At 35.4% G+C, this 25896-nt stretch overlaps 1 protein-coding gene across 3 annotated transcripts in view; it reads right to left on the bottom strand.

The window, feature by feature from the left end:
* The window catches only part of DIAPH2 (diaphanous related formin 2), a 939022-nt gene that overhangs the window by 170677 nt on the left and 742449 nt on the right, over positions 1-25896 (bottom strand). The window lies entirely within an intron of this gene.

Genomic DNA, 25896 nt, shown 5'->3' on the forward strand with positions numbered 1-25896 from the left:
AAAAAAAAAAAAAAGAAATCGGGTACCATTTTCTGCTCTGCTTAAATAAGGTCCACAGAAGTTTCCCTCATCGGAAAGTAATGCTTACAATAGCCTCTCCTAGGGGCCTCCAAGCCCAGCATAAGCAGTGGCTGACCTTGGCCTGCACTGGAACACCTCCCAAGAGGCACCAGAACCAACTCAACTGGTGGCCAGTTTCAGAGCACCACCCAATCAGCTTCACAAACGACACATCTAAGGGCAGACTTTGCTGGCATCAAAACCCATCTAAAGTGAATCCCACTCCATGGGGTTAGTCTTGGCACAAAAGCCCGTTGGCTGTAGTGCCAGACTCTACAGCCAGTCATCCTGAGAGTTGACCCCAATAGCAATCAAGGCTCAACTACAACAGAAGGGCACACACAACCCACATGAAAGACACTCCTGGAGCCCCTGGCTCAGGTGACCAGGGAGACTGAGCCACTGGATCCTCTACTATATAAGGCCACTCTACTAAGACTGGCAGATGTAGTAGATCTACCTAAGCATAGAAACAAACATAGGGATGCAGCCAAAATGAGGAGACAAAGGAACATATCCCAAATGAAAGAACAGTCCTAAGTGCCAGAAAAAGAACTAAATGAAATGGAGACAAGCCATCTACCAGATACAGAGTTCAAAACACTGGTTATAAGGATGCTTAATGAACTTGGTGAAGAATAGATTAACTCAGTGAGAACATTAACAAAAAGATAAAAAACATAAAAAGGAACCAGTCAGAAATTAAAATTACAATATCTAAAACAAACACATTAGAGAGAATCAACAACAGGTTAGATGAAGCAGAAGATAAAATCAGCGATCTGGAAGATAAGATAGCAGAAAACACCCAATCAGAAGAGCCAAAAGAAAAAGAATACAAAAAAAGGGATAGTTTAAAGAGCCTTTGGGACAACATCAAGTGTACCAACATTCATACCATAGGGGTACCATAAGAAGAAGAAAGAGAGCAAGAAATTGAAAACCTATTTCAAGAAATAGTGACTGAAAACTTCTAACCTAGTGAAGAAAATAGACATACAAGCCCAGGAAGTGCAGACAGTCTCAAACAAGAAGAATCCAAAGAGGCTCACACAAAGACATGCCATAATTAGAATGCCAAAGGTTAAAGACAAAGAAAGAATCTTAAAACCAGTAAGAGAAAGGCAGTTACCTACATGTAGCTCCAATAGACTGTCAGCTGCTTTCTCAATAGAAACTTTGCAAGTCAGAAAGGATTGATACAGATTATTCAAAGTGACGAAAAGCAAAGACCTATAATCAAAATTACTCTATCTGGCAAGGCTATCATTTAGAATTGAAGGAGAGAGAAAAAGTTTCCCATATGAGAAAAAGCTAAAGGAGTTCATAACTATTAAACCAGTATTACAAGGAAGGTAAAAGGACTTCTTTAAGAAGAAAAGATAAAATATGTTAACCAGAAAATAGGGGAAAGAAAATAATTCTCACTGACAAACACTTAAAAGCAGTAGATCAACTAACTATAAAGCTAGCACAAAGGTTAAAAGGCAAAAATAGGAAGATCATGTGTAATTACAAGAATAAATTAAGTGATATACACGAACACACATACACAAGTAAAAAATAATGACAAAAACACATGAAGGGTGTAAGTAAAAATTGTACTGATTTTAGAATGTATTTGAACTTAAGCAAACATCAACTTAAAATAGACTGCTATGAACATAACTTTCTATATATGAAACAAATGGATAATCACAAAACAAAAATCTACAAGGTATAAACAAGAAATAAATAGAAAGGAACCCATACACAACAATACAGAAAGTCATTGACATATAAGAGAAGAGAGCAAGAGAATAAGGAAGAAACAGAGAACTACGAAAACAATCAGAAAACAATAAAAAATGTCAATAACTACATGCCTATCAATAATGACTTTAAATTTAAATAGACTAAGCACAATCAAAAGACACAGGATGGCTGAATGGATAAAAAAACAAGACCTGTACATATATTGCCTATAAGAGACCCACTTCAGATTTAAAGATACACACAGACTAAAAGTAAAGAAACGGAAAAAGATATTTCATGCAAATGGAAAATAAAAGCTGGAGTAGCAATACTTATATCACACAAAATGGACTTTAAAATGAAGGCTATAATTCCCCATAAACAAAAGTCCAGAACCAGATGGCTTCACAGGTGAATTTTACCAAATATTTAAAGAAAAATTAAACCTATCATTCTCAAAGTATTCCAAAAATTCAAGAGGATGAAACCCTCATTTTATGAGGCCACCATTACCCTAACTCTAAAGCCAGACAAAGACATTATGATGAAAGAAAATTGTAGGCTGGTATCCCTGATGAACATAGGTGCAAAAATACTCAACAAAATATTAGCAAACTGAATTCAACAATACATTAAAAAGATCACACGCCATGATCAAATGAGATTCATTCCTGAGATGCAAGGTTGGTTCAATATCCACAAATCAATTAACATGATACACCACATAAACAGAATGAAGGAAAAAATCATATGATCATATCAATAGATGCAGAAAAAGTGTTCGACAAAGATACACACAGACTAAAAGTAAAGTTCTCAGCAAAGTGAGAATAGAGGGAACATACCTCAATATAATAAAAGCCATACATGAGAAACTCACAGCTAATATCATACTCAACAGTATAAAGCTAAAGCATTTTTTCTTAAGATCAGGACAAGACAAGGATGTCCACTTTCACCACTCCTCTTCAACATATTATTGGAAGTCCCAGCCACAGCAATCAAACAAGAAAAGAAATAAAAGACATCTAAATTGGAAAAGAAGTAAAATTGTCATTATTTGCAGATGACGATATTATATAGAGAGAACTGTAAATATTCCATGAAAAACTACTAGAACTAATAAATTCAGTAAAGTAGCAGAATACAAAATTAATATTCGGTAATCAGTTGCATTTTTACACACCAATAATAAACTGACTCTATTCCTTATGCTGTTCTTAACATCCCTATGACTATTTTTATAACTGCCAATTTGTACTTCTTAATTTCTTCATCTTTTTCACCCAGCCCCCAACCTCTCCCATCTAGGGACCATCAATTTGTTCTCTGTATCTATGAGTTTGTTTCTGTTTTGTTTGTTCTTTGATTTTATTTTTGTACTCCACATATAAGTGAAATCATCTAGCATTCAAGCCTTTCTGTCTGATATGATGTGACACATACGACACACACACACACACACACACACACAACACACAATACACACACTACTACACACACACACAATGAATCAGTCAACAACAACTTTCAAGCAAAAAGTAGTTTTACCTCTAATGGTTATCCACAATTTTTTATTACTAAGTTCTCAGTGTATGACCATCTGAGTTCAAATCTTTGATCTGTCACTTCATAGCTATGTTTTCCTAAACTGTTCCCCTTTGTGAACATGAAAATAGTATTTAAAGACCTACCTAATAGGATAGTTGCAAGGACTAAATGAGGCAATAATGTAAAAGGACCACAATGGCACCTGCCACAGAATAAGAGCTTAACATTTTTTTTATATTTGATACGAGTCACATTCTAAAGATTTCAGCATCAAAATCTTACTATACTCTTGAAAGTCTAGATAGCTTCATTATGGAGATTTTAACATGTTTTAGTCACTTTTGTGACAATGAGATAAGATGCAAACAGATGTTTATAAAAGTCTTTTTCAGATTAGTCTATAAAAACATAGAGTTAATAAAAAAAAAGGAGGTTATAAAAATCAGTTAAGAAAGAATTTATCAAAGTTTCAACTTTATTTCATGTCATCATGGGCTAGGGTATTTTTATACCCTTGGGAAGTAGTGAAAATCTTTTATAGCAATTTATTTATTTTTCTTATTGCTATCCAGTGGGTAGAGAAATGTTGCCAGGCTGCTTCCTATTACTTCTGTGCTTTAGGATTCCAGTTGTCTGGACAGATTTGTTCCTTAGGGTAGGAAGAGATTATTACTGGAGATTCTAGCCTGGCTTGAATGATTCATCTAGTAAAACTGGTCACCTATTTTTTTTCTTCCCTAGGATAGGAGATTTACCAGACAACCTGCTGACCTTGAATTTGGTTTCCTGTTCGTTGGAAAGAGGGAGCCTTCCTGGCCATCATAACCAGGGTCTGTATCCATGTCAAGTATATTCCCCTCTGCCCAAAAACTGGCCTGCAATTTATTTCAACAATCCTTTCGTGAACACTGACGATGTGCCTCACATAGTACCAGAGATAAATGATCCAGTCTCATCTTTCCAGACAGTTACTGTGCAGTATTTGTGGCCTTTTGGTTCAAAGATTAATCTAATGAGATGTGTTAGGACTTCCTCTGTAGGCTGCTACTCAGTGAGTCAGTTTGAGAACTGAGATTATGTTTTATATCCCCTGATACAAAAATGAAATCTCAGCCCTTCCCATCAAGATATTCTCACTTAAATGAGGTGGCATATAAAGATAATTAGAATAAAGTTACAGTGAATATTATGATTAAAAGAGCACAGAAAAGGAACACTTAGCCAAGCCTTAAAGGAAGCATCTCTGGAGAGGCTTTCTAGAGAAGGCAATGTTACAGCTGATTCTTAAGGGATGTAGATAAATTAGCCTGGAGGAAAAATATATTCTAGGCAAAAGAAACACTGTGAGGAAAGGGAGATAAGAGATGAGAAAAAAAAAGTGTGGCTACAAGCAAATGAGTGTTGATTAAAAGCAGGGGACTATGGGCTTTGAGGCTTAGAAAAGTAAAATTCAGATCATGGACAGTTTCACGTGCCATTTTAAATCTCTCGGGCTTTAGCTGTACAATAGGAAGTGAAACTGTTAAGATAGTTCAATTTGGTGATCATATAGTGGAAGGGCTTAAACAGGACAAGAATAAGGGATTAATTGGACATGGAGGATAGAGAAAGAGTTAAAGATCACTAAAATTTCTAGCTTATGATTTCGGAGACTAGAGGTCCTATCAACTAAGATAGGGTATATAGGAGGAGGAGTTGCATTCAAGAAGATGATGAGTTCAGTTTGGTATTTTTTAAGTTGGGGCTGCCTTAAAGATATCCATGTGGAGCTTTACAACAGCAGTTAAATATTATGAGACCGAGGTTTAGAGGAGAGGTCTGGAAAGAGTATGAGAGACTTGGGAGATTTATTATATAGACTGTAACTGAAGCCATCACCCAGGAAAGTATGTAGAGTGAGAAGAGCAGTGGGATGATGATCAATTCTGGGAAATAATGATATTTAATAGATGAGTCCATGAAGAAAGCAGACAGCAAACATTCGGAGAGGTACAGAATGAAACATTAGAGCACATGTTATACAAATCAAGAAGTAAATATTTTGAAAAATGGAATAAGCAATAATATCACATTCTATAGAAAGATACAAGAAAATAAAGACAGAAAACTACCAGCTTTAGAAATATGAAGGTCATTAGGACCTTAATAAGAACAATTTCAGTAAGAGGAGCAGAAGCCATATTGTCAAAGGTTGAGGAGTAAATGGAAGCAATGAATATAACTTATACTTGCATTTCCCATGACCCTGAAGGAGATGGAGGTGATATTATCTTCATAGAGCAAAAACAATTATCTTGGGACATTGTGACTGACATGCCTAACACCATTCTGCTAAAACAGTCCTGCTCATGTTTTGTTTTGTTTTGTTTTGTTTTACTTAAGGGACCAGCATTGACTAGGCTCTCCCCTGCTATCCCAGTAGAGACCTCTGAATGGACTACAATGGACATCTGTCCTGCTCAAGGGCAGCCAATGCATAGGCTGGCTAGTAATACATGATATACCTTGTGATGAAAGACACTACTCACAGGGTAATAAACCAGTTGAAAGAGAAATAAAAAAGAATGAACACAGAGGAAGTGAAACCCATTTTGTTTCCTAAGGTTCCCAGAGTAAGTTTCTGTTCTAAAAGAGCCCAATATAACAAAGACTTGAATTATGTAATGTAATGCCTAATGTTGGAGCCAACTGCATTAAAAAAATAGTCAATGAAGCCCAGTAGGCCATTATTTTAGGGTAAATTTAAAGTTTTATGTTTCCATTTTTAGGTAAAAAATGTTGACATAAGCATAATCTGTGTCATTACATTATCAGCAATGAGTGTATTGTTCATGGATATATACATTTGTTTGTTTTTGTATTATATGAAAGCCAAGCAACATCATGGTGTACTGAACTAAAGAAAGTTTCACAAAATATGATTAAAGAAAAACTTTCAGAGTTGAGTCATTCCAGAGTGTGATACTATTTCACACCATAGCATAGGTAAGCTGGACATATAAGGACCTGTGACAAAAAAGTCAGTACAATCTTCATGGTGTGAGCAGATGTACAATGAGAATATAGTCTTTGTAGACCAACTTGCAACTGTTCATCAGCTGTAAATAGAGGGGTAAATATGTACTGATTTTTTTTCTGTTTCTGATTCCAGCCATAAATGGATGAGATATCCATATTATGAAAATTTCAATTCTAGCCTTATCGTTATGTAAGCAAGACAACTTTACAAAATTATTGAGTTGACACCCTATTAAATCTGAAATTTGAGAGTTGCTCAATATCTGAGATTTCATTCAATGTAGAGTCTGATGGCCCTGAGTTAGATGACAAAGCCTTAAAGTTATTAATACCATTTTGTCCTGTCTACTTATACAATAGAGAGTCTCTGCATTAGTACCAATGATGTTAAAATATATAACTAGGCCCAAGACTAAATCTTTCTACTATTAAATCAAGCACCAAAAGACATATTAATGCCTTTATCTGTTTCAGTTTTAATAAAATTGTTAAAGCATAAGGAATTTATGCCTATTTTTTATATTTGTTGATATTTAAGTAACACTATTAAAAAGAGTTTTAAGCCAATTACAACAGACACAAAAGAATTAGATTCCCATTAAGATGAATGCACAGATCCCTTTTACAACTACTAAAATTTGAGAATCAAGGCACTGACTAATCACTATACCCAGACTTTCTTCTCCATTTAAGACATCCTTCAACCTGTCTTCCAATCAGTCATCTCAAAGAAACTTTACTCTCCAGCTCAAAAAGCTGCTGTGAATTTAAAAGAATACTAACTTCCATATAGGCTACACCAATTTACAATCCTACCAACAGTGCACAAAGGTTCCCGTTGTCTCAAAAAATTAAAAATAGAACTACCATATGACCAGCAATTATACTTCTGGGTATTTATCTGAAGAAAACAAAAAAAACATTAATTCAAAAATACATATCTACCCCTATGTACAATAGCCAAGATATGAAAGTAACTTAGGTGCCCATCAATAGATGAATGGGTAAAAAAAGAACACACACACACACACACACACACACACACTATATAGAATATTATTCAGCCATAAAAAATGAAATCTTGCTATTTGTGACAACATGGGTGAACCTAGAGGGTATTATGCTAAGTGAAATAAGTCAGACAGGGAAAGACAAATACCACATGATTTCACTTTTATGTAGAACCTAAGAAAACAAAACAAATGAACAAACAAAACAGAGGGGATGGAGTGGGAGGATGGGTAAAAAAAGTGAAAGGGAATAAGAGGTACAAACTTTCAGTTATAAAATAAATAACTCACAGTGCTGTAATATACAGCACAGGGAATATAGTCAATAATATTTTAATAACTTTGTATGATGATAGATGGTTACTAAACTCATCATGGTGGTCACATTATAAGTTATATAAATGTCTAATCACTATGCTGTACACCTGAAACTAATATAATGCCGTATGCCAAGTATACTTAAAACAAAACAGGACTAACTTGGCCCAACTTTAATTTGAAGTTGTGAAAAAAGATGAAACAATAAAAGTTGTTATAAGTTAACTTCTAAAAGGACTTTGGAGGGCTCGTAGATTAAAATTCACACTGTAAGATAATGTATACGAAGATAAAAAAATGAATAGATTAACTGTAAAGGACATAGTTAAGGGAAATTAGAATATATGTGTAATAAATTTAGCTCTAAAATTTGTGGCAGCTAAAAATGTAAAAGAAATTTATAGATTCCATACTTTCTGTTTTTGTTTTAATTTTTTTACACAAATTTCATTCTACCCAATCAGATTTTCCCCTCTTCTCTACTACTTGCCTTTTAATCTAGTTAGGCTGACTTCATAACTGTTCCATGAACATACATCTATGCATATCCCAGATTTTTGCTTCCATGCCCACGAATGCCTTCTCCTTCCCCTCTATTAAAGTCTGCACATCCTTGAAAGCCCAGTTCAAGTCCCACTTCCCTGAACTCTCTGGCCTTCCATTAATCATTCTCTCCTCTGGACTCCAGTAACATAAATTTAGCTTGCATCACACAATTCAGCTTTTAATTTTAGCCAGTGTCATACTTTTCACTATCATTTCATATATTGCCTTTCCAAGATGCTAGTTCCATGAGATCAGAGAATATGTCTCTTCTATCTCTTTATTAGCCTTCTCAACACTAAATAGATATTTAATATTGGTTCTCTTTCTCTGAAGAAAACTTTTCTGAGGATTTATAGACATAAATGTCATTTGATCACATAGATCATGTAGAAAAATACAATTTCTATAAGTATAAAATGTTATACTATGGAAATACATACTTTTATTTTTTCTAATAATACACAGAGTGAAACGCTATTAAAAACACAGGGTATGTATCATGATGACTATCTTTATGAATAGGCCTATTCTGAATCATTGTCACATTCCTGCCTTAAGGATTAGGATTTTTCTTTCAATTTTTATTTTCCTTGACCTCTCTATAGCACATGATACTGTTGACAATTATGCTTTCTATGAAACTTTCTCCTCTCTTGGGTTGTTTGTTACCACTATCTTCATTTTCGAATCACCTCTATGCCTGATTCTTCCCTATTTTATAAGCCACCATTCTTTTTCTTGTCCCTTATATGTTAGTAATTTTCAGGGTTTCAGTCTTGCCCTTTCTCATGTTATTCCGTCCATTCCATGAGCCACTCTCCATGGGTATAGTCATCCACTTGCAAACTTCAATTATTCTACTTCCTTTATGCTAACGAATCTTATTTCTACATTTCTTACACTCTAGGCTATAGCTTCAATCATCTTCTAAATATTTCTTCTGATTATTCCAAAGCTACCTCACACTCAAGATCCAAACTGAACTGATTTCCTTTCTTTTGATTCTATTCACTCTGTTTCATGTTTCCTTATTTTGATGAATGGGGCCATGACACAGGTTAAAATGCTCCTCTCCCCCAGTCTTTAGTTGAAGGCCTAACCACCTATTACCTCACAATGTGGCTTTAGTTGGAGACAGGATCTTCACAGAGGTAACTAAATTAAAGTCATTAGGGTGACCTCTAATCCAAAATGACTGGTCTCATAACAAGGAGAAATTGGGAGACACACTCACAAATGGAGAATGACATGTAAAGATGAAGGCAGAGATCAGAGTGATGATTCTATAAGACAAAAAAATGCCAAATACTGCCAGTAGACCTAAGAGAGGGGCCTGAAACAGATCCTTCCCTAGCACCTTCCCTATGACCCTACTGACACCTTGATCTTGGACTCCTATCCTCCAGAACTGTGATACAATAAATTTCTATTGTTTAAGCTGCTCAGTTTGGGGTACTTTATTATGGCAGGCCTAGCCAACTAATACAGCCATCATATACCAAGTCATAAAAACAAAAGACAGAAAAGCAAAAAGCCCTAGGACTACCTCCCTTTTTTTCACCCTCACATCCAATAGCTCAACAAGTTCAGTCGATTCTGACTTCTGAATCATTTTTGGATCTGTTTCTTCTTCATCATCATCTCCACTGCCACTCTCTAATGCAGACCTTCTCCCATTGCGTAGGTTCATGTAATACATTCCTATTGAATCTCTAGTGCCTGTAGCCTCAGCTCCACCTCATCAACCTTCCATGCTGCTATGAGATTCTGGAAAACAAGCTGGAAATGGCACATCATCACCCATGAAATAAAAAATCAAACTCATTATTATCCAGGCCCCTCATGACAATTCATATTACTAGCTTCTCCTACCTATACTTTAGCAATGTTGAACTGCTTTCTCCTTCTTGAATATATTGTGCTCTCCTATTGCCTCCATAAGTGCTGTTTCCTTTCCTGAAACGTGATTCTCTTTCTATTTCTTTTCCTGCCCAAGATATTCCTACCCATGTGTTAAGATTCAGCTTGAGCTGTATACTGTGACTGTCCCATTCTATCTGTCTCCCTGCACTTTACTGTGATCTCTGGAAAAGCAGGAACTTCCATTTGCAACTGTTTCCTTGGTTCCTGGAATATAATAGGCACCTAGTAAATGATTTTTGAATAAATACAGAAATGAGCATGTTCTTTTGTTTATGAACAGAGAAAGTAAAAATATTAGAGCATAATATTCATGAATAAGTTTGTGTGTATTAAAACTATTCTTTAGGTAAGTCAGTTCAACTTTGATTGCCTTTTTTGGTAGAGGGCTGGCCAGATCTGTCTTTCATAGTTGTTCAGGATATACTGCCAATCTTTTAATTTTCCTGTGTGCTTTGAAGCTTCCAATAAGAGAGTTCTGTTGAAGATCTGTTGGTTCAGCAGTCATTATAGGGCAGAATTAAATCCATCCTTTCACTCTTTATATTTAAAAAAAAAAATTTAGGCCTATCAACTCTCCTTATATACCTTGTAGGAAAATCAAAAGCAGTCAATCTGCTGCTACAGTCATATAGTGACATAGAAATAAAACACTGCATTTCTACAGAATGCCTAATTACTACTTTTTATTCCAATAGCCAAAATCATGCTTGATACCATATTATTTTATGAAAGGAAAGGATTATGTGATTCATCTATAGTAGGTTGCAGAGGTTAACACCCCTACCAACAACCCCCAAACCCCACACTCCCCGCCACACACAATACACACACACACACACACACACACAATAACACAATACACACACAATCCAGTGAGTTCAAGTCATCTCATATTATTGCCTCCGGGTGGCAAATGCTTAAGTGCACTTTTATTATCTTTAAAATGGTAACGAAACCATTCCTTGTTCTACATATTTCCCTTTCTCCCTCCCTAGGTAGAGATAGGGTACCAACATAAAAACACAGAGCTTAGTTAACACATCATAAAATATATATATATATATATATATATATATTGCCAACAAATATTCAGTGCTTTCTTGTGAAAACAGTAGCAAGTCCCTTTGGACCACAGCAGTGAAAGTATTTCACTAAACCTTTAATGTGAATTTGCTCAATGGGACTGTGCATACAGGTGTAGGACAATTATTAGATTTGATATCTGAATGAGCTCAGGTTCCCCTTAGAGCCTGACTGCTTCAATGAGCCCATTATTTTGCTTCCACCGGTCCTAGAACTGATCAACTTAATTATTCTGACTAAGGAAACATTTAGGACAGGAATTTCTGATTTGTTTTAAACCATATGGGACATCTAAAAGTGCTTCACTTAAAAAAAAAATCACAACATAGAAGAAATCGCTATGAGGATATGTTAGACACTTGGAAGTAGGGCAGGACCAAGATCCATGCTAGGGCACACAGCTACTGTCTTTCCCAGACTGGCTTCTCTGTTTGGAGTACTCCTTGGGACCAGTTAAACCTTAGCAAATTCACACTTTCCTGGAGTACTCAAACAGAAGCATTAATTTGGCAATGGAGGTAGGAGCACAGAGGCAGTTGAAGTTAAACCTTGTGCTCTCTGACATAATACATTCAGATTCTTAAAACAGCTAATGTACAGAAGGGCAAATGAAACACTTTACAGAGCAAGCCAATTACAGAGCTTCTTTGGCAAGGTGATTAAGAACAAGAAAAGCCAGAAAATGGGACCAACTTTAGAGGTGATGTGTAAGGAATATGGTCTTTTACAGGTGGAAAGTTAAAGTCAAATTATATCTCTTAATAAAAAGCATATCACCTTTGAAATATTGGATTTTGACATTAACTTTGGCCAAAGTGGTACATTAGCAATAATAAGTACTCAGGTAAGAAAAAGACACGCTATTTTGACACAAAAATACACTGATTCTGGTAAGTCACAGTTGATTCATAATCGGCATGCTTAAAAGCAACTCCAACCTCACCCATTCTTTCAGCTTATATTAATGACTATTAAATAATTATATGTTTACCTACAGGAAAAGAAGACACAAAAGTATTACCAGTCTCCAAAATTTTACAGATGACAGTTTATTTCTCATCAGTGAATGAATCTGTCCCTAAAAATGATGTAAGTGACATCAAAATGGTCCCCTTTGCCCCTTGCCTCCTTTTACTAATGATATGGAACGGCTGCTGAGCCTGCAATAAACGTGTTTGTGTCTAGTCACATTTCCATCATTTTACAATCCAATCTGATTTCTTTTAAAAAAAAAAAGTCACAGGAGGATGACAAGCGCAAGTTCCTGCTTGAAGGCATTCCCTGACATCAGCCTTCACTTCATACTTCTGCTCAAAGTGCCTGATTTGACAAAGCACCCAGAAAGTCAGGAGACAAGTCTCTTCACCTCCTCTCCTAAACTGTCTGACAGGAGTCAATAATGATTCTTTCACATAGCTACAATTTAACAATTTTAGATGAAAGTCTGAGGATAAACTTTCTAGTATTCCTTACAATATTTTGTTAAAGAGGAGGTATAAAAATGCATTTGCCTTGGTGGGGCTGTTCTCCTGTGGTTCAACTCAATCCATTTTAGCAGTTGGTAGTTTAAATAACAGAACTTACAGGCTGCCATGCACAGACGCTTTGCATGCCACATGAAAGCAAAGGATTCAGAGATGAAAGCAAAAATGGAAAGGAAAAAAAGTAGCTTCTCTTCTATAAAAGAATTTCTTTAATAACAGCAGCTGGGAAAAATTTCTCTGACTTGTGTTCTTCTCCTACTGTTTTATATAAAATGGCTACCATACTTTTCTTCCTAGGCTACATCTACTGACAGACTGTCAAAAGCAAATAACTTTCCCCCTTATATTGCAATAATCATCTACTGTATTTTTAATGTACTCAAAACAAATTTTCTTGTTATATCATCACAGTGACAATCCCCTCTGTATTACCAATTAAAATGATATATTTTAAATGTGACTATCATAAAAGCAGCCTATCCATAATTATTATTTTTAGGTTAAGTAAAATATCAACATTTTTTATACATGTTTAGGTTAACATTTGCAATTTAGCTTTCTGTAATATTTAAACAAAATTGAATTGATGGGAAAACTTAAAAAAAAAAGAGCAAACTTTAAGACTGGTTCTTTCTTGAGTGGGTCATCATCCTTACTGCTCGCCCATTACTTTCACCATATAACAGTAAAGAAAAACTCAGACTTGACATTAGCAAGATGGGCCCATTATTACCTGTCAGCTGTGTCTCTGTGCCCACCAACTGTTACTTACTCAATTTTGAACTTATATTTAATGGTTATTTAGAAAGAAAGCATGTCTATTTTTATTCAATGTGCTGCAATTACAAAGATTAATAGATATAAAAGAATTCACAAGCTTTTGACTGTGAATATACTGATTCTGATAAGTCACAGTTGATTCAGAATTGGCATCTTTAAAAGCAACTCTAAACTAACATCACCCATTCTTTCAGTTTATATTAATGAGTATTAAAAAGCTATATGATTTCCTATAGGAAAAGTAGGCATAAAAGTATTACTGGTTTCTAAAATTTTACAGATGCTAGTTTATTTCTCACCAGTGAATGCATCTGTCCTTACGAAGAATGTAAGTGACATCAAATAGGTCCCCTTTGCCCCTTTCCTCCTTCCACTTTAAGATTGTAAATTGGTTAGTGTGAAGGAAGGGGTAGGATCAGTTTCTGTTGTTATATCTTGACACATATAAACTAACTACATATAAATGTGTGCATCTAAACTAATTTTGGAAGCAATGATGATGTCTGTATCTTTAAATGCCAATTTGCTATAGTTAAGGCTGAAGGTTTCCTCTCTTAGGAGAAATAGCTCAGAAAAATAATAAAATATAAGTAAAATATGTAAAGTGACTTCCTGTTGAATTGTGAGAAACAGCTCTAATCTTGCTTCACACTTCCCCTATGTTGAAACTTCCTGGATTTAAAGCACAGTACAGGGGAGGTTAGCTGATATTTTGCATCAAATGGTTTCTTTATCTAAGCATCTCCAGCTCCTATAGCATTTTTTGATGCACCATTACATTATCCACTCTGGCATTTGGTACAGTTTTCTCACTCTTAGTCTACTCTTTACCAAGACAGTGAAAACTGCTTACTATTTCATCATAAACCTGAAGACTGATTAGTCTCATATCTTCTCCTTCCTTGGCATAAACATTTCCAAAAACCTCTATCTCTCATCATAGGTTCAAGAAGGAAAGAGTTTTTTTTTGTTTTGTTTTGTTTTGTTTTCTTTTGTTTTTTAATTGAAAGGTATTTGACATGTAACATCCCATAAGTTTGAGATGTACCATATTGGTTTAATACATTTATGTATTGTTATATGATTGCTGTTATAGCGTTAGCTAGCATCTCTATCCTGTCACAAAATTATCATTTGTTTTTTTGTGGTGAGAGTAATTAATATCTAGTCTCTTAGCAAGTTTGATGTTTATAATAAAATATTGTTGCCTATAATCACTGTACTGTGTATTAGATCTCTAGGACTTATCTACTAGTTGCAAGTCTGTCCCTATACACAACATCTCCCCTATCCCACCCCTCTCAGCCCCTGGTAACTCCCAATTTCCTTTTTGTTTTTACAAGTTCAGTTTTCTTCAGATTCCACATATAATTGATAGCATACAGTAATTGTCTTAAGTAGAAAAAAGTTTTGATACCACATTAGATCTCATTCACACAGGTCAATAAAGCGTTTTATATATCTATTTTTAAAAAGAACCCTATGAACGTGTATAATAGTTTGGGGATAATCAATGGAACACAGAATTTTAGAGCTAGAAGGGAATTTATGAATTATTGAAGTGAAGTCTAACCCTTCATTTTTTAGATAACGATACTGACTTCCAGAGAAGAGAACTGATTTGTCATAAATACTCTACACAATAAAGATATAAAACTGGGAGGCTTAAAGCAGGGAATGGGACGTAAGTTAATGAACCATATAACCATAATTGTTATACCATTCATTTATTGGATAATATGGTTAAGCCTTTATAATGTGTATATTTATAGCGAAAGACAGCAATAACATAACAAACTATGATCTTCTTATGATCTCATATAATAACCACTCTAAAGATGTAATTAGAATAACAACATGCTAAAAACTCCTATAATTCTATAATATGACATTTAGTAATTCAGTTACTTGGTAAGGAAAAGTTTACTGGAAAAACAACATATCCTATAATCTGTATTTTGATGGGCCTAAAACATATTTACATTATTCACTGTCCATAAAGTTCTTAAGGCAGGGGTCCCTAACCCCCAGGCCACAGACTGGTATCTGGCCATAGACTATTAGGACCCGGGCTACACAGCAGGAGGTAAGCAGCGGAGAGCAAGCAAAGCTTCATCTGTATTTGCTGCTGCTCCCCATTGCTAGCATCACCTCCTCAGCTCCACCTTGGATCATCAGGCATCAAAGTCTCATAGGAGCACCGGTCCTTGGTGCCAAAAAGGTTGGGGGCCATTGCCTTAAGGTACACATTTATACAAAGACCCGAAAAGAAAAGAACATAGTTGTCTGGCCTAATGCCTTGGTGAGATGCACTCTGGAATAGACAGTAGCTATGGACACACACACACATACAAACACACACAAATGTGTGTGCGTGCATGTGTGTGTGTGTGTGTGTGTGTGTGTGTGTGTGTATTTTGATGTTTGGCACCATGCTTTTATTAAAAGACACTAGACATGAGGTGGAAAAAAATGGTGTAGATGACAGAGGTTTTTTTCATCCCTCTTGCGACCAAATCAAAATTAGGACAGAAACACAGAGCAAACAGCAAAGAAAGTCACCTGGGATCTAGATGAACAGAAGCAGCATAACTAGGGAGAGAAATAATTAATTAACCTACAATGGCAGAAGGAAGGAGGGGGCGAAGACACGAGGCTGCCTGGTACCTAGTGGCTGAGTGGGACAGAGTCGATGGCAGCTGCAGATACCTTTTAAAGGGGCTGTGTCTGCGAGCGGACTTTCATGATGACAGACCAGCTCGCTCTGAGCACCAGTGCCAAGTCTGTTGCTCAGGGAGCACCAGGGACTTACAGTGGGACACTGAGTTATTGGAGCGAGGGTTGAAGGTGAAGCTTTCTCCCAGTCGGAAATGCTGGTGGTATCCACTGTTCTTCTGTTGAGTCCTCCCTACTTCCCAGTGTGCAGACCTAGTGCTGCCATAGCCGAGAGGGCATCAAACTATAAAAAGTGGTCACTCAGCCCAGAGTATTACCTGAAACTCCACCTTCCCTAACTTGTGGCCCAACCCAAGCCACATCCAAATGTGTCCTCCACGAGTCAGGTACTCCTTGCTGAGTAGCAACAAGACACAAACTGATGACAGCTGGCCTCAGCTTCATGACCTCTCGAGGCAACTGTAAGCACATCTGTGGATTGCTTGCTGAATCTTAACAGGTGGCCCCGGAGGGACACAGACTGTAGCTAAACATGGGCCTGCAGCTGAACCCCTCTCAGGACTGGGCCACTGGACACCTACTACACAAAGCCATGCTAATAAGACCGGGAGACTTAGGAGCTTTGCTTAGTATATAGAAACAGACACAGAAAGGCAGCCAAAATGGGGAGACAAGAAGAAACCGTATGAGAGAACAGAAAAGAGATACAGGAATAATGGAGTTAAGCAATCTCACAGATGCAGAATTCAAAACACTGGTTATAAAGATGCTCAATGAACTTAGGAGGAGTGTAGATAAATTCAGTGAGAACTTTAGCAAAGAGATAAAAAATGTAAAATATCGAAATGGAAATTATAAAAGGGAACCAGTCAGAAATGAAGAATGCATTATCTAAGATGAAGAAGATACTAAAGGGAATCAACAGAGTGGATAAAGAAGAGGATTGAATCACCTATATAGAAGTTGAGGAAGCCAAAGACACTGAATCAGAATGGCAAGAAAAAAGAAGCCAAGACTATATTAATAATTTAAGGAGCCTATGGGACACAATTAGATGTAAAATTACCCATTTCATAGGGATACCTGAAGGAAAAGAAGAAGTTGAAGAGCTATTGGAAGAAAAAATGATGGAAAACTTCCCTAAACTGGTGAAGGAAATAGATGTACCTCAGGAAGCTCAGAGAATCCCAAACAAGATGACCCCAAAGAGGCCCACACCAAAACACATCATAATTAAAATGCCAAAGGTTAAATACAAAGAGAGAATCTTAAAAGCAGCAAGAGCAAAGCAGTTAGTTATCTAAAAAGAAGCATCCATAAGATTGGCAGCTGATTTCTAAAAAGGAATTTTGCAAGACAGAAGGGTTTGCACAGAATATTCAAAGTGATGAAAGCCCAGGATCTACAACCAAGAATACTTTATCAAACAAAGCTATAATTTAGAGTGGAAGGACAGATAAAGAGCTTCCCAGACAAAAATAAGCTAAAGGAATTTATCAACACCAAGCCAGTATTACAGGAAATGATGGAAGGCCTTCTTTAAGAAGAAAAAACATGTATCCAAAACATGAATAAAGAGTGGTAATAGCTACATTGCTATCAACAAGTACCTCATATGGAAAAGAATTAAGTGCTCCAACCAAAAGATACGGTGGCTAAATGGATAAGAAAACAAGACCCCTACATATGCTGCCTACAAAAGACTCACTTCAGATTAAAAGACACACAAACTAAACGGAAGGGGATAGAAAAAGATATTGCCTTGATAGACCTAGAAGGTATTGCGCTAATGAAATAAGTCAGAGAGTGAAAGACAAATATCGCATGATTTCACATATACGTGGAATCTAAAGAACAAAATAAGCAACAACAAAAATGGAAATAAACTCAGATAATTTTTTGAGGGCTACTAGATGGGAGAGGAGTTTGGGGGGTTGTTGAAAAAGGGCAAAGGGATTAAGAAGTACAAATGTATAGTTACAAAAAAGACATGGAGATATAAAATGTAGCATACGGAAAATAGTTAATAATGTTGTAATAAATTTGTAAGGGGGAAGAGGAGTACAAGATTTAGTGGGGCGATCACTTTGTGTGTTATATAGATCTCTAATCACTATGCTATACAACTGAAACAAAGATATTATTGTATGCCAACTATAATTGAAAACAACTCATTGAATTGTACAATGTAAATACTAGATATCATTGTCTATTGTATTTCAATAAAGCCAGAAAAGAAACTAGACATGCATAGTTAAGATTGAAAAGTGGGTGGGCCAGTGGCACAATGGATAATACGAATGTCTACGGATCAGAAGATTGAAAAGTTAAAAGCTCTTCTACATGTATATGCAAGTTAGAAAAGTCACTGTATTTCTCTCCCTGGTAATTTCATCATGTTCCCCATCGTTGATGGAGTAACTCAAAGCTATTGGTATCACATTAATGTTCACTATCATTGTTTTTGTCAATCTTTGTTCTAAGCTTAATGTTATTTACATATAGTATATGTTTTAGTATTTGAGACAGTGGTCTGTATGCTGTATGGTTTTACTGCAAGCTGGGTATTTTAGTTTAGATTGATTGATAATAAAATGTAATTCAAAGCCAACTGCCAGGTGAACAAGTTAAATGAGGGCCCTCCTTCAAAAAGTGTCTGTTTCCAATTACTCTGGAATTTGAATGAGCTGTACATCACCAGTAGAGGTATTTGCAACTTGACTAGAAAGCAATATCTGTTTTTGCATTTATTCTTTGTGTTACTTACTGCTGGGTATCTTTGAAAATATTATAAAATACTCTTCCTTTTGCTCATTTCAACTCTAATTCTTTTTCTGAACTATTACCTCTTCATCAAAGTTTCTTACTCCTGCGAGCAACAAACATAATGTGGCGAGCAAAAAGAGATGAGTTTTTGTGTATACATGGTTTATATATGTGAATCATTAAATTATAGACCACATTTCCTATTTTTAAACTCTTTACCTTTTCTACCACACTCCTTTTCTGTTAAACAAGACAATTTTCCAATTCACCTTCCTACATGATTCATACTAGTACCCCGTCCTGTCCCTCTACTTTAAAATATTGGTTATCATATTACCTAAAGCATTATACAGATTTAATGCAATCCCCATCGAAATCTCATCAGCATGTTTTAAAGAAATAGAACAAAAAAAATCATCAGATTTGTATGGAAGCACAAAAGACTTCGAATTTTCAAAGCCATCCTCAGACAACGAAATGAGGCTGGAAGCATCACTCTGCCTGACTTCAAATTATGCTACAAAGCGACAGTAATCAAAACGGCATGCTATTGGCAGCAAAACAGACACACAGACAGGTGGAACAGAATAGAGAGTCCAGAAGTAAACCAATATTTATATGGGCAAATAATTTTCGACAAAAAGCCAAAAACATAGAGTGGAGGAAGAAAAGCCTCTTCAAAAAATAGTGCTGGGAAAATTGGAAAGCTATCTGCAAAAGACTGAAACTAGACTGTTGTCTATCACCACATGCCAAAATTAACTCAAAATGGATTAAAGACCTGGATATAAGACCTGAAACAATAAAATGCATAGAAGAAAACATAGGAACGGAACTGAAGAACCTTGGACTTAAAGAGGATTTTATGAATTTGACCTCAAAAGCAAGGGATGTGAAAGCTAAAATAAACTAATGAGACTACATCAAACTAAAAAGTTTCTGCTCAGCAAGAGAAATCATCAACAAGGTAAAGAGAGAACCATCCAAATGGGAAAATATATTTACAAGCAACACTTCAGATAAGAGCCTAATATCCAAAATATACAAAGAACTCATACAACTCAATAACGACAACAACAAAAAACAAATGATCCAATCAAAAAATGGGCAGAGGACTTAAATAGACACTTCTCCCTTGAGGACATACAAATTGCCAACAAATATATGAAAAGATGCTCAAAATCGTTAGCTATTAGGGAAATGCAAATCAAAACCACAATGAGATACCATCTCACACCTGTTAGAATAGCTATAATCAACACGACAAGTAATAATAAATGTTGGAGAGGATGCGGAGAAAAAGGAACCCTCGTACACTGCTGGTGGGACTGCAAATTGGTACAGCCACTATGGAAAACAGTACGGAGATTCCTCAAAAAACTAAGACTTGATCTACCATATAATTCAGCAATCCTTCTACTGGGTATTTACCCCAAATACTTGAAAATCCATATCTGAAAAGATATTTGCACACCAAGGCTCATAGCAGCATTATTCACAGTGGCCAGGGCATGGAAGCAACTGAAGTGTCCTATGATAGATGATTGGCTAAAGAAGCTGTGGTCCATATATACAATGGAATATTACTCAGCCATAAGAAGGGATGAAATACTGCCATTTGCGACAACATGGATGGACCTCAAGATAATCATGCTAAGTGAAATAAGCCAGACAGAAAAAGTTGAAAATCACATGATATCACTTATATATGGGATATAAATCTAAAAGCAACAAATGAGCAGAACAAATAAACTGAGACTCATGAATGTGGACTATAGGCTAGTGGTTACCAGAGGACTATAGACTAGTGGTTACTAGTGGGGTGGGGGAAGTAGATGGGGGAAATAGGGTCAAATATAGGTGGGTAGGGGGAGGGTGAAGTAGGTAAAGGGAATCAACTATATGGAAACTGAAGAAAACTGGACTTTGGGTGGTAAACACACAGTAGAATATACAGATGTCAAATGATAATGTATACCTGAAAATTACGTAATTGTATAAACCAAAGTTACCCCAATAAACTTAATTAAAAATTAAAAAAAAAAGCAAAAAATAAAATATAATATTGGTCATCATCTGGTGTACATTTCCAATCTCAATAGTATGCCAGTTGCCACACAGAAGCCAGTATTGCAATCATCCCAATGCAGTCTTAATAATGTTATATTGAGTCATAGAACACATTGTCATAGTTAATATACTTTATTGAACCAATCACCACTTGATGCTTCCATTTAGTACTTCCATTTAGTACTTCCATTTGGTACAATTTTTCACACCTCACTTCAAAATTTTCCTTGTTTCTTTTATATGCTGTATTATGTAATGTTATGTTAATTTCCTGTTGTTATTGGTCAGCATGCCAAACTCATGCATTTCTTTAAATAAAACTTGAAAAAATTTTTATCAGCTAGTTTTAATTGAAATCATTAAAGTAGTAGAGAATTTTGCTTCACGTTTAGATTCTACTTAAATTGTTGTTATCATTTGAATTGCTTTGTATCAAATATTTCAAATGCCCTTATAAAGAAATTTTATAGCAACAATATACATTTTCTTAAATAATATTGGCAGCAGACTTCTTTAAAAAAATAGATTTTGCTTAACAATACACTGCTTTCTAAAAAGTTATATGTTTAAAACTCTACTATGAGCTATAACACACATTGTTCCTTCTTTCTGTTGGGAACTAGACACTCAGAAGGCACCATGGCACAACAAAAGAGCACTGTCTTAAGAAATGAAGCAAACCACCTACTGAATGGATACCTAGTTTTTGTCATGCAAGAATAGAGAGAATATTTCAGATCTCAGATGCTTACTATCGAGATTAAGTGAAATCTTCTCTGTAGATTGCCAGGCAACAATATATACAGTACATGGTAGACATTAAAACCATTCAGTTTGTTAGCTGCATATAAATCTGAACTTTAGCTGTGTGTGCTTAATAAACATATCTCAATGTATCAACCTTGGGGAGGAAAAAAAAAACAACTATCAACTGACAGGTAAAGGTCAAGAATGAGCTGAGAATTGAGAGGAAGTTAGAGAGAGTAAGCAATAACAAGCTTATATTTTCTGTATTTATTTATTGGGGGCAAAGAATTCTTATTGTGAAAGGATTTAAAATGCAGATCGTTGGGATTTATGAGAAAAGATGTCTTCTTTTCTCATTACTATATAATAAACAATGATCAAAAATGCCTCATCAACTTATGGTAGATAATGAAGGGAACTAGAGCTTCAATTGCATCCCTGATTTATAGATAATGTTGCAACATCACAAACAATGAACATCATATTCTACCACAATCTATTTGCAAAGATGTGTGTATATGTATGTGTTTTAGGGGTCTGATGGGGAATCATTTTTCATCCCATTCTTTTCAAATTAGAATGTACTTAAATAACTGTTCTCGAAAGAAAATGCAAATGAACATTAAACTACTTATATTCCTTCAAATTCTCTTCCAATATGTTTCAATGTACACACATTATTATAGATGTAATCAGTGTTTATATACTCTTTTGTGATCTAACTCTTTTACTTCACATTGTTTTGTGTGTACATTTCCACGAATTGTCATGTAATGGTACCACAATCAAACTGTTCCTGTTTCCCTAAACCTCACCACCTCACTTTGTGCTTAGACATTCTAGTAGATATATGTTGCTACTTCACCACTATTTTAATTTGAATTTCTTTACATGCTAGTAAAAAGTGTGTGCTTCCATGTGATGGTTTACTATGTTTTTTACATTTAAAATTTATGTCTTCACCTGTTCTTTTCCTATGTGAAATGCCTTGTGAACCATGTCTGCAGGCTCCTTCCATCTTATGTCCAATATCAACATAACCAAGTTTGTTGATTACTCCTCCAAACTTGTTCAACTAAATGATATGGCTACACACCTAATCATCATCAATCATCCTATGCTTTGAAACCCAATATACAAATGGTCTCAATTCCTCTGATAAATCTCTAAATTTTTTCTCAATCTATTCTTCTCTCTCCCAGACTACTTCAGTATCCTCAGTTATTTTTAGAAATCAACCCAGAAAGATAACTAAAATACAAACCCAATCATATAACTTCATCTCAAGTTAATAAATCTTTCTTGATTGCTTACAGGATAAAAATAAACTTTTTGAGCATAGCCTAATTTCACTTGCAGCTCGGTTTCATTTCTCCATTGTTTACATAAATTCTATATCACATCTAAGTAGACTACTCATTGTTCCTGAATATCCTTCTTGATTTTCTTCTTCCATGTTTTTTGCTGATGTGATTTTGCTCTCCTGTAGGTTGCTCTCACTGCTCTACTCAAAATGTCTGGGAATATCTTACATATCCTTTAGGTTTCATCTACAAAATAATTGACTTCCTGAAGCCTTTTCTGATATTTCCCAATTGGATATGGCTTCTCCTATCTATGAAGTCCCAGAACAGTTTATAGCTTTCTTATTTTTCTAGTTATAAGAATTACTTATATATTTGTTTGAAACCCCTGGAATCGAGGTTGAGGACTGGGATTGCAACTCATATCTTTCTCTCTGCAAATGCTTTGCACATAGTGGGTATTCAATACATTTTTCTTGAGTTGAATATTCTCCAAGGTCTGAAAATTCCTAGAACAGCAAGAACTTTGTCTTCTGCATGTTCAGATCATCCCAAATTAACACATATATGGAATGAATGAAAATAAAAAAAACTTGAACGCTTATAAAATCATGTAATTAATTATTTCAAAAAAATTATATCCCTATCTTCCTAAATACTCCCTACTCCCAGTTATGTTTCAGAAAAAAAGGATACTGTCTAATATTCAAGTCTTTACAAATTGTTTAATTATAAAGGGCCTTTTCTAAAGTACAGAGAGTGCATGTTATTCATCTTTCTGTCCCCAGCATCTAGCACTGTGTCTGGTAAAAAAAGAAGGTACCTGTTGTGGGTTGAACTGTATCCTCTAAAACGATAAACTATAGTTCTAACCTGTAGTACCTGTGAATGTGACCTTATTTGGAAATTATTTTTAATATTAAAGTACTCTTTGGAGAATACAAATTAGTGTGGGACAACCACAATATGAGTTTTAGGTGATTATGGAGGTAAATTTACAGAATTGGGGGGCTGGAGACAATGAACCATAATACAGATCTAAGAATTATTTACAGGATATGGGCTCATAGTTAAGTGTTGGATATCACTGTAAAAAAACCTTTGAAAGATCACTTAAAAATACAATGCAGTAAATATCTAGAGAAGATAAAAAATATATACACATTTAGGATGAATGGAATAATAAATTGACCTAGTGTTATGTAAATGGATATTTGTGGGTTGGGATAAAAATGACAGTCATGCTATCATATACCAATTAAAGTGTTGTATCTCTATCTAATGACTTAGATGGAAACGAATACAAAGTGTTCCAGAAAACTGTTAGAGAACTCATAAATTGGCCTTCATGCTTATAGAAACACTGATATCAGAGATATATGTGAAGAATTTGAACAAAATTCTTTTACGAAATGAGACAGTGGGTGGGGGAAGCAATATTTTGACAGTAAGATATTATTTTACACCATATGCAATTTGAATACATCTGTATAATAATAAATTTGATATCATAATTAGACATTTTACTGTTTCATCTACATTTCTAAAAGAATACTTATACCCAAAATAGTCAAAAAACTTAAAAAAAAATCATATTAGGAAAATGGGGCCCACGTTATCCATCATATTTTTTGTAAGCTTTTGAATCCAGAGTGGTACAGATGGCTCATTTAGCCCACAATAATAGTAAGAGCTGCAATTCACTTAACATTTGCTGGATGTCATGCACTGTGTTAAGTGACACATGTATGTTATGTCAAGGATCCCCAGCCCCTGGGCCGCAGACCAGTACCGGTCAGTGGCCTGTTAGGAATAGGGCCTCACAGCAGGAGGTGAGTGGCAGGGAGCGAGCAAAGCTTCATCTGTATTTGTAGCCGCTCCCCAGAGCTAGAATCACTACCTCAGCTCCACCTCAGATCATCAGGCATTAGAGTCTCATAGAAGCTCTGGTCTCTGGTGCCAAAAACGTTGGGGATTGCTGTATTATACCAGTGATTCTTCAAACAATCCTGTAGAATAGGTATTATGAAGCCATTTGCAAATGAGGAGAGAGTGCCTCCAAGAAATTTAAAAAGCTTGCTCAAAATTATGCAGTTATTAAGTGGTGGACATCTGTGAAGTTTCAAAGTCCATAACCTGAACTAGCCTCCATAAGCATTGAGCCTGAATTTCTAGGTCCATGACTTTGACAGGGTGGTGCTTTATATAAACAATGGTAAAGTCAAAAGTAGGACAAGAACAAAAAGTTTTGTAATCCATAAATGCATTACCATCTTCTTCTTTCCTTCCTTCCTTCCTTCCTTCCTTTTCCTTCCTTCCTTCCTTCCTTCCTTCCTTCCTTTTCCTTCCTTCCTTCCTTCCTTCCTTCCTTCCTTCCTTCCTTCCTTGATCAGATATTGATCAACTTTATTCTTTCATTTATTTATTCATTCATTTGTTCAGTGAATTAATCATCCATTCAATAACACTCAGTGAATAACTACTTCAGTAATCTTTAACCAAAAGACCTCAGCTCTCTGTGACACAAACATTTTACAAATGAACTGCCAAATTTTGGTCAAGCACTAATTTAATTTAATTTAATTTAATTTAATTTAATTTAATTTAATTTGGGGGCAACCTTCAAAACATTGTCTGTTATCTGTGAGTTTGTTTGTTTATTTTTGGGGTGTGTGTGTTTATTTTATTCTTTAGATTCCAGATGTATGTGAAATCGTATGGCATCTGTCTTTCTCTGACTTACTCTATTCAGCATAATACCCTCTATGTCTATCATGAAATATCTCTTTCCATCACTTTACTTTCAGATTCTGTTTGTCTTTTAAT

This window comes from Pteropus medius, unplaced genomic scaffold (assembly GCF_902729225.1).
Source record: "Pteropus medius unplaced genomic scaffold, Ma_sr-lr_union100, whole genome shotgun sequence".
In the NCBI taxonomy this organism is placed as follows: Eukaryota; Metazoa; Chordata; class Mammalia; order Chiroptera; family Pteropodidae; genus Pteropus; species Pteropus medius.